Source organism: Silene latifolia, chromosome 8 (assembly GCF_048544455.1).
Source record: "Silene latifolia isolate original U9 population chromosome 8, ASM4854445v1, whole genome shotgun sequence".
NCBI lineage: Eukaryota > Viridiplantae > Streptophyta > Magnoliopsida > Caryophyllales > Caryophyllaceae > Silene > Silene latifolia.
The window spans coordinates 12,292,827-12,299,647 of record NC_133533.1 but is presented as its reverse complement, the minus strand read 5'-3'; positions in this window follow the sequence as shown (position 1 = coordinate 12,299,647).

The following is a 6,821-nucleotide window of genomic DNA, read 5'->3' as shown; positions in this document are numbered from 1 at the left end:
TTCCATTATTAATCCACTCACTATGTTGTCTCCTTCTTAAACCCTATGACTAGTACAGATGGCACGTTTTGAAGACTTGGAAGCGGGTTTATCGAGTGAGTCAGATGATGAAAACGAGTCTCATAAACACGCTCGGGTGGTGAGCAAGTACAAATCAAGGGGTTATTGTGCACTCAAAAAAGTTGTGCCTGATGATATGAGGGATTTAGTAACCTTTATATTAGGGTTGCCGTATGTATGTGGTTATGCATTAGGATCATCCTCGACTCCTAGAAATTCTTTTACCTCCTTTTACATGGGGTGGGGGGGGGGGGGGGAGGGGCGTGCGAGGATAATTGCCCTACTTAGGTATTTTGATGATGGGATAACTTATTCGGCATTCCCTTTAGGGATAGAATCTAACCTTGTGTGTCTCTTAAAGAACATGTATGGTCAACGGGTTTTGTCAACCTTTGAAGGTGTATTTGTATAGGAAGTTTAACGGGTAATCGTGTACGAAAAATCTAGGAATAGGGCAATGATAGTGTCTAAAGCTAGTGTGCCCTCTTTTGTAATATTAGTTAATGTAATCATGCCTTTCACGTTTATATATGCAAAATTATAAAGCAATTGCTTTTAATTTGGACCCTCTCTATTTGTGTTCTGTTTTTTTACATAAAGTACTCTTAAACCTTGCAGCTCAATTCTTATATGGGTATGACTGAAATTTGATGTGTACGAAATAAGTGGTCATTTGCATATGAATTACGCAAATCTTTGAAATTTGACATTCGTAATTCTAGGTTAGCTTTTATAGAATAATTAGGAAAATTCGTCGATTACATCAAAAGAGGAAATCTTTGAAATTTGAAATTCGTAATTCATATGCTAACCTAGAACAACATATTAAATTTGAAAGCCGTAATTCATATGCAAATGACCACTTATTTTGTACACATAAGAATTGAGCTGCAAGGTTTAAGAGTGCTTTATGTAAAAAAAACAAAACACAAATAGAGAGGGTCCAAATTAAAAGCAATTGCTTTATAATTTTGCATATATAAACGTGAAAGGCAGGATTACATTAGCCAATTTTACAAAAGAGGGCACACTAGCTTTAGACACTATCATTGCCCTATTCCTAGATTTTTCGTACACGATTACCTGTTAAACTTCCTATACAAATACACCTTCAAAGGTTGACAAAACTCATTGACCATACATGTTCTTCAAGAGACACACAAGGTTAGATTCTCTTCCTAAAGAGAATGCCGAAAAAGTTATCCCATCATCAAAATACCTAAGTAGGGCAATTATCCAGGCACCCCCTTTCTCCATGTAAAAGGAGGTAAAAGAACTTCTAGGAGTCGAGGATGATCCTAATGCATAACCACATACATACGGCAACTAATATAAAGGTTACTAAATCCCTCATATCATCAGGCACAACTTTTTTGAGTGCACAATAACCCCTTGTTTTGTACTTGCTCACCACCCGAGTGTGTTTATGAGACCCGTTTTCATCATCTGACTCATTCGATAAACCCGCTTCCAAGTCTTCAAAACTTGCCATCTGTACTAGTCGTAGGGTTTAAGAAGAAGACAACGTAATGAGTGGATTAGTAATTGAAAACCCCAAAGTTTTTCAAATGAACCATCTTAGTTCGATTAATTCCTAATTTTAAGGTACAAGAATGCAAACTTTGTGGTAAAACTTCACAAGTTTGTAAATTGCATGCTACAAATCAAAGTTGAAAAGGGAGATAATGATGACTACTTCGTAGTTCACAATAAATAAATAAAAAAAAAGGCAGTTAGCTAAAGGGCCGATTTTGCAAACTCCATCATACACAATATAGCATCACAGAAATGACGAGTCCTTTACTAAATTCAAAATGGAAATGCGTCCTGAATTCAATTATATCAGACCAAAAGAAGATGACGTTCTTTGGAGTTTAACTATGTCAGAGAAAGAGATCGGGGATTTCGCATTCGCAGATGACTTCCCGGACGGGTATGAATTTGTTATAATATTTTAATCTTTGTTTATGTATTACTCCGTACAATGTTTTCTGAGGATCATACTAGGTTTTTCAATTTGACGTGATCCTCGGTATGCCAAGACAGCCGTCGCTCCTATTACCCACACCACACCCACTACCACTAAACAAGCCCTCATTGACTCCCGTTGGCGAGCTACAATGATCGATGTACACCAAGCCCTTCTTTGAAACCAAACTTGGACCCTTGTTCCCCGCTCTCAAGCCCACAATGTTATCGGCTGCAAGTGGGTATATCGTGTTAAATATAATCCGGATGGAAGTCTCAAACAACATAAAGCTAGGTTAGTTGCCAAAGGCTTCCACCAACGACCGGTTGTTGACTACTCGGAAACATCCAGTCCTGTCGTAAAACCCACTACCATCCGCCTCATCCTCACCATTGCGGTCACTCCAAACTGGCATCTTCATCAGCTTGATGTCAACAATGCTTTCCTTCAAGGTCATCTCACTGACACTGTATTCATGACCCAACCTTCAGGCTTTGTTGACCCAGAAAAACCCGACCATGTCTGTAAGCTACACAAAGCTCTCTACGGTCTTAAACAAGCCCCGAGAGCTTGGTACACCGAACTAAAATCCTACCTGCTTTGCTACGGTTTTAAATCCTCCATATCTGACCCGTCCCTTTTCATCTACACCACGGCCCACATTAAGCTTCTCGTCCTTGTTTACGTTGACGATATAATCGTCACCGGCCCGTCTTACACCCACATCCAAACCTTTATAAACCAATTAGCTACAAATTTTTTCCCTCAAGAGACCCATTTCCTTCTTCCTTGGTGTCGAAGTTACTCCAACCTCAACCGGCCTTCATCTAAACCAAACCAAATACCTTTCTGATTTGCTCCATAAATTTAATTACAAAGATTGTAATCCTTCCTCCACGCCTATGATTCCTCATCCACCATTATTAGCCGAACTGCCCAACCAATTCACGATGACACCACATATCGTGCCATCATTGGCAGCCTTCAATACCTCTCACTTACACGACCCGACATCGCTTACTCTGTCAACAAGCTTGCCCAGTTCTTAACCCACCCGACCACCTCAATTGGACTGCCTTGAAACGATTGCTCCGCTATCTACGGGGTACTCTTCATCTCGGCATCCACCTGCACAAATCCTCCCCCTTACGTCTTCATGCCTATTGTGATGCTGGGGTGGAGACACCTCAGACTATGTTTATACCTCCGGTTATCTTGTTTACCTTGGCTCCAATCCTATAAGTTGGTCCTCACGCAAGCAACGAGCGCTCTCGCTCTCGTCCACTGAAGCAGAATTCAGAGCCGTGGCTGCCACGACCTCTGAACTTTTATGGCTTATCTCGCTTTTACAGGAGCTCGACATTCGTGTCCCTCGGCAACCCGCCATTTACTGTGATAATTTGTCTGTTACCCATTACTCCGCAAATCCGGTTTTTCACTCAAGGATGAAGCACTTAGCATTGTCATTTCACTTTGTCAAAGAACAAGTTCGACTTGGTCACATCCACATGCAGCATATTAATGGTAGCGATCAGTTGGCTGAGACACTCACTAAGCCTCTACACAAGCCTCGTTTTCTCGACCTAGCTTCCAAGATTGGCCTACACTCCCGACCGTCCATCTTGAGCGGGAGTATTGAAGATAAAGCTTCCTCAAACTAGTCAACTAAAATCTTCCCTTGAGTATCTCGGTTGTTAGCAACAACTTGTTCATATCTTATTGTTGTTTGTTACCTATTGTTGAGCATTTTGTTTAGCTGTAAACTAGCTCCTATCCTAGTTTTTAGGCTAGCTCTATACTTCTTGTTATTATATATATTTGTACATCTTACTGACTTATTATCAATAATAATAACCACTCTTTCATTAATCTTTTAGTATGTGCACCAGGTAGTTGTATATGTGCATCATTAATGTGTCTATGTGCATCATAATAGGAATATTTATAATAGTTGGGCCTCAACCATCACCTTAAGTTTTTGGTTGAGATGGTTCATCTATCATGGTATCAGAGCCAGTATGACCGAAGGTCACGGGTTCAAATCCTGGCAACCTCAAAACTCCTCAAAAACTCGAAGAGGAAACCCAGCACACGGTACGGGGGAGCCGGTGCACAACTAACCACTCTTCAAGCCCAACGGGCATTTGAGTGAGGGATCGTAATAGGAATATTTATAATAGTTGGGCCTCCATCACCTTAAGATTTTGGTTGAGATGGTTCATCTATCACATCAGTTAGTTCTCATGTTTTGTTGAAGAATAATCTAATGTTTCTACATTATTAGTGATGCCGTCATTATTTTGTATGCTTTTTCAGCGATGTCTTGTTCCGCCATCACAAGATCAGCCTTACACGATAGTCTCTCAAGTCGCTTGGTTGTAAGGTGCACCACGACGTCATCAGTGCTTGGTGCGATTTTCTTAATCACCCAGAGCAATTTAGAAAGCAGAACTCACCGCTCCGTTTGTTTATAACAAGTTCAACTGATGTGAGTTTCTTTATTTAAGGGACTTGCTAAATCCCGCACACCATTTTACTAAATCCTACACAAAATTCCCTTTCATTCCAGTTTTACCCTTCCTACATATACACGGTTAAAAAAATTGAAACTAACTCCGACTCCAATCCCTCCCCCTTCTCTTTATCTCTCCTCTCCCAGTTGACTCCTTTCCTCCGCTGCCTCAAATAACGTCTTTTTGGTCCCCATGGAAACACATGCTGCACAAACTTCAAAGAAAACCTAATATGGAAAGTCCAATTCGACGTCGTTAACAGAACTACATCGTATGTCGCATTACCAAAGGAGGCGGAGTTGACTTCAAGGGGCGATGAAGAGTGACGACAGGTGCGCCGACGGAGAGGTAATTGACATAATAATTATCGTCGGTCGGTGGCCCGTGACGGTGTTTCCGGCGGCCGGAGGAGGGTAGTCGGTTGGGTCGGTTGAGAGAGTAGAGAGGAGGAGAAGGATGAAGACTTGGAGTTACGAGGGTTTAATTTTCATTAGCGATGTGAAATGAGAGGGGCAAAATTGGAATAAGTTGGTAATTTTTGTAGGATTTAGTAAAATGATGTGCGGAATTTAGCAATTACGTTATTTAATTGTCTATAGTTTGCGTTATCAGCTACAAAATTTAATTCCTAACCCGTCACCTAATTAAATTTCCAGATTTCAGCACTCGATATCAGATTTACCGACGTGTCTTCAGTCAGTGTTTTAATAGTTTAAATGTGTTACACTTTCTAATACATACTAACAATTGACCTTGACTTAGCATCCATATTTTCATTGACAGGTTTTTCTCCCTATTGTTGAATCCACGCCACTTCTTTTCTGTTTCCGTGTTGAAAAGAAATCGTTTGAAGTCATTCACCCACTGCTGACTGGACAAAGAAACTGATATTTGTCCTTTTTGGAAAGATGTGATATGTTTGTCTGAACAAATACTAACTTGTTAGATGCCTTTTTAAGTGTAGTTTGTCTAAACAAATAATTTAATTGGCATTGTTTTTGTCTATTAGTCCAAATTGTTGGTAACAAAGCTATCCTATATATTAACACAAATTCTCATTGAAGACATGATATATCCGTCACAAGCTTGTGACGGATACCACTTTACCTCACAATGTACCCACTTTTTCTCTCTCTGCAACACTATTCATGTGGTCCCCTTTCTCCACTAACCCATTTTGTTACCATTTTATCTCACAAAATATCCGTCACAAATGGTAACCCGTCACAAGGAAGACCAATTGATATATTAAAGCAACAACCACAAGGTTTACGTGTCGCTCTGTGGTTAAAAGTTAATATGTCAAAGGCGGTTTTTAGTTTCCTGATTTTTAGGCCCCATGTTCTGCATGTGAATTAATTATCCAACATCTTTTGATGAATAAACTCCTTTATCTATACCGTTGACAATCAATTACTCCTTAGTCCGTAAAGTACGAGTAGTTTATAGTATAGAGTAGTAGGAGTTTATAGTTTTATTAAATAATTAAACATTAATGGGTAAATATATATTTAAAATTAACAAAATCAACAAGTGAAAAAATTCAGTTTATCAACTTAATAGAGCATAAATCACCGAAAAAATAATAATAATTTGCTTATAATAGAGCAAAAATTACAAAAAAAAATAACTTCCTTATAATAAGCAATAATTTTCTTAAAATAAAAATACCAGGAAAACATATAACAAAAAATGTAATTTAAAAATACTAGAAAATAAAAAAAGAGGAGTGAAAAAATTGTTGGAATTGAAATTACGTGAATCAGATATCCGATTAAAAGTTCAAATTTTTCGATGTCTGATCCGAGGAACTACGGATATATCTGATTGTTGATATCTGAATATTTACCGAAATAATCAATTTTTAAATTTTGTTAAATAGTAATACCCGGACATATTTCGATAAAAAAATAAAAAATTTACCGAACCCAAATAATATAGCCATAAAAGACTATAAATAAAAAATTTATCGAAATCGAAAAAGTATGGGAAAATTTTATGAAGGATCAAAAGAAAAGGGGATTGAGAAATATAGTGTTTAGCTGGTGTTCCGATGATCTTGAAATGGAAATAGTGTAGCAGCGTAGGTGAGACAGAGTGAAATGAGAAGGGAATTTACTCCGTTGTAGGCCAGGGTTAAATCTTGAGGGTTGAAGAAGAAGATTGACTGCTGAATGAATGAGGAATCGAAATGTGAGCAAAGTAGGGATTTTAATTAATTTTTGTGGTTGGTCATGTATTTAAACTAATAGGTTAATGACCCACTAGATTAGATCCTG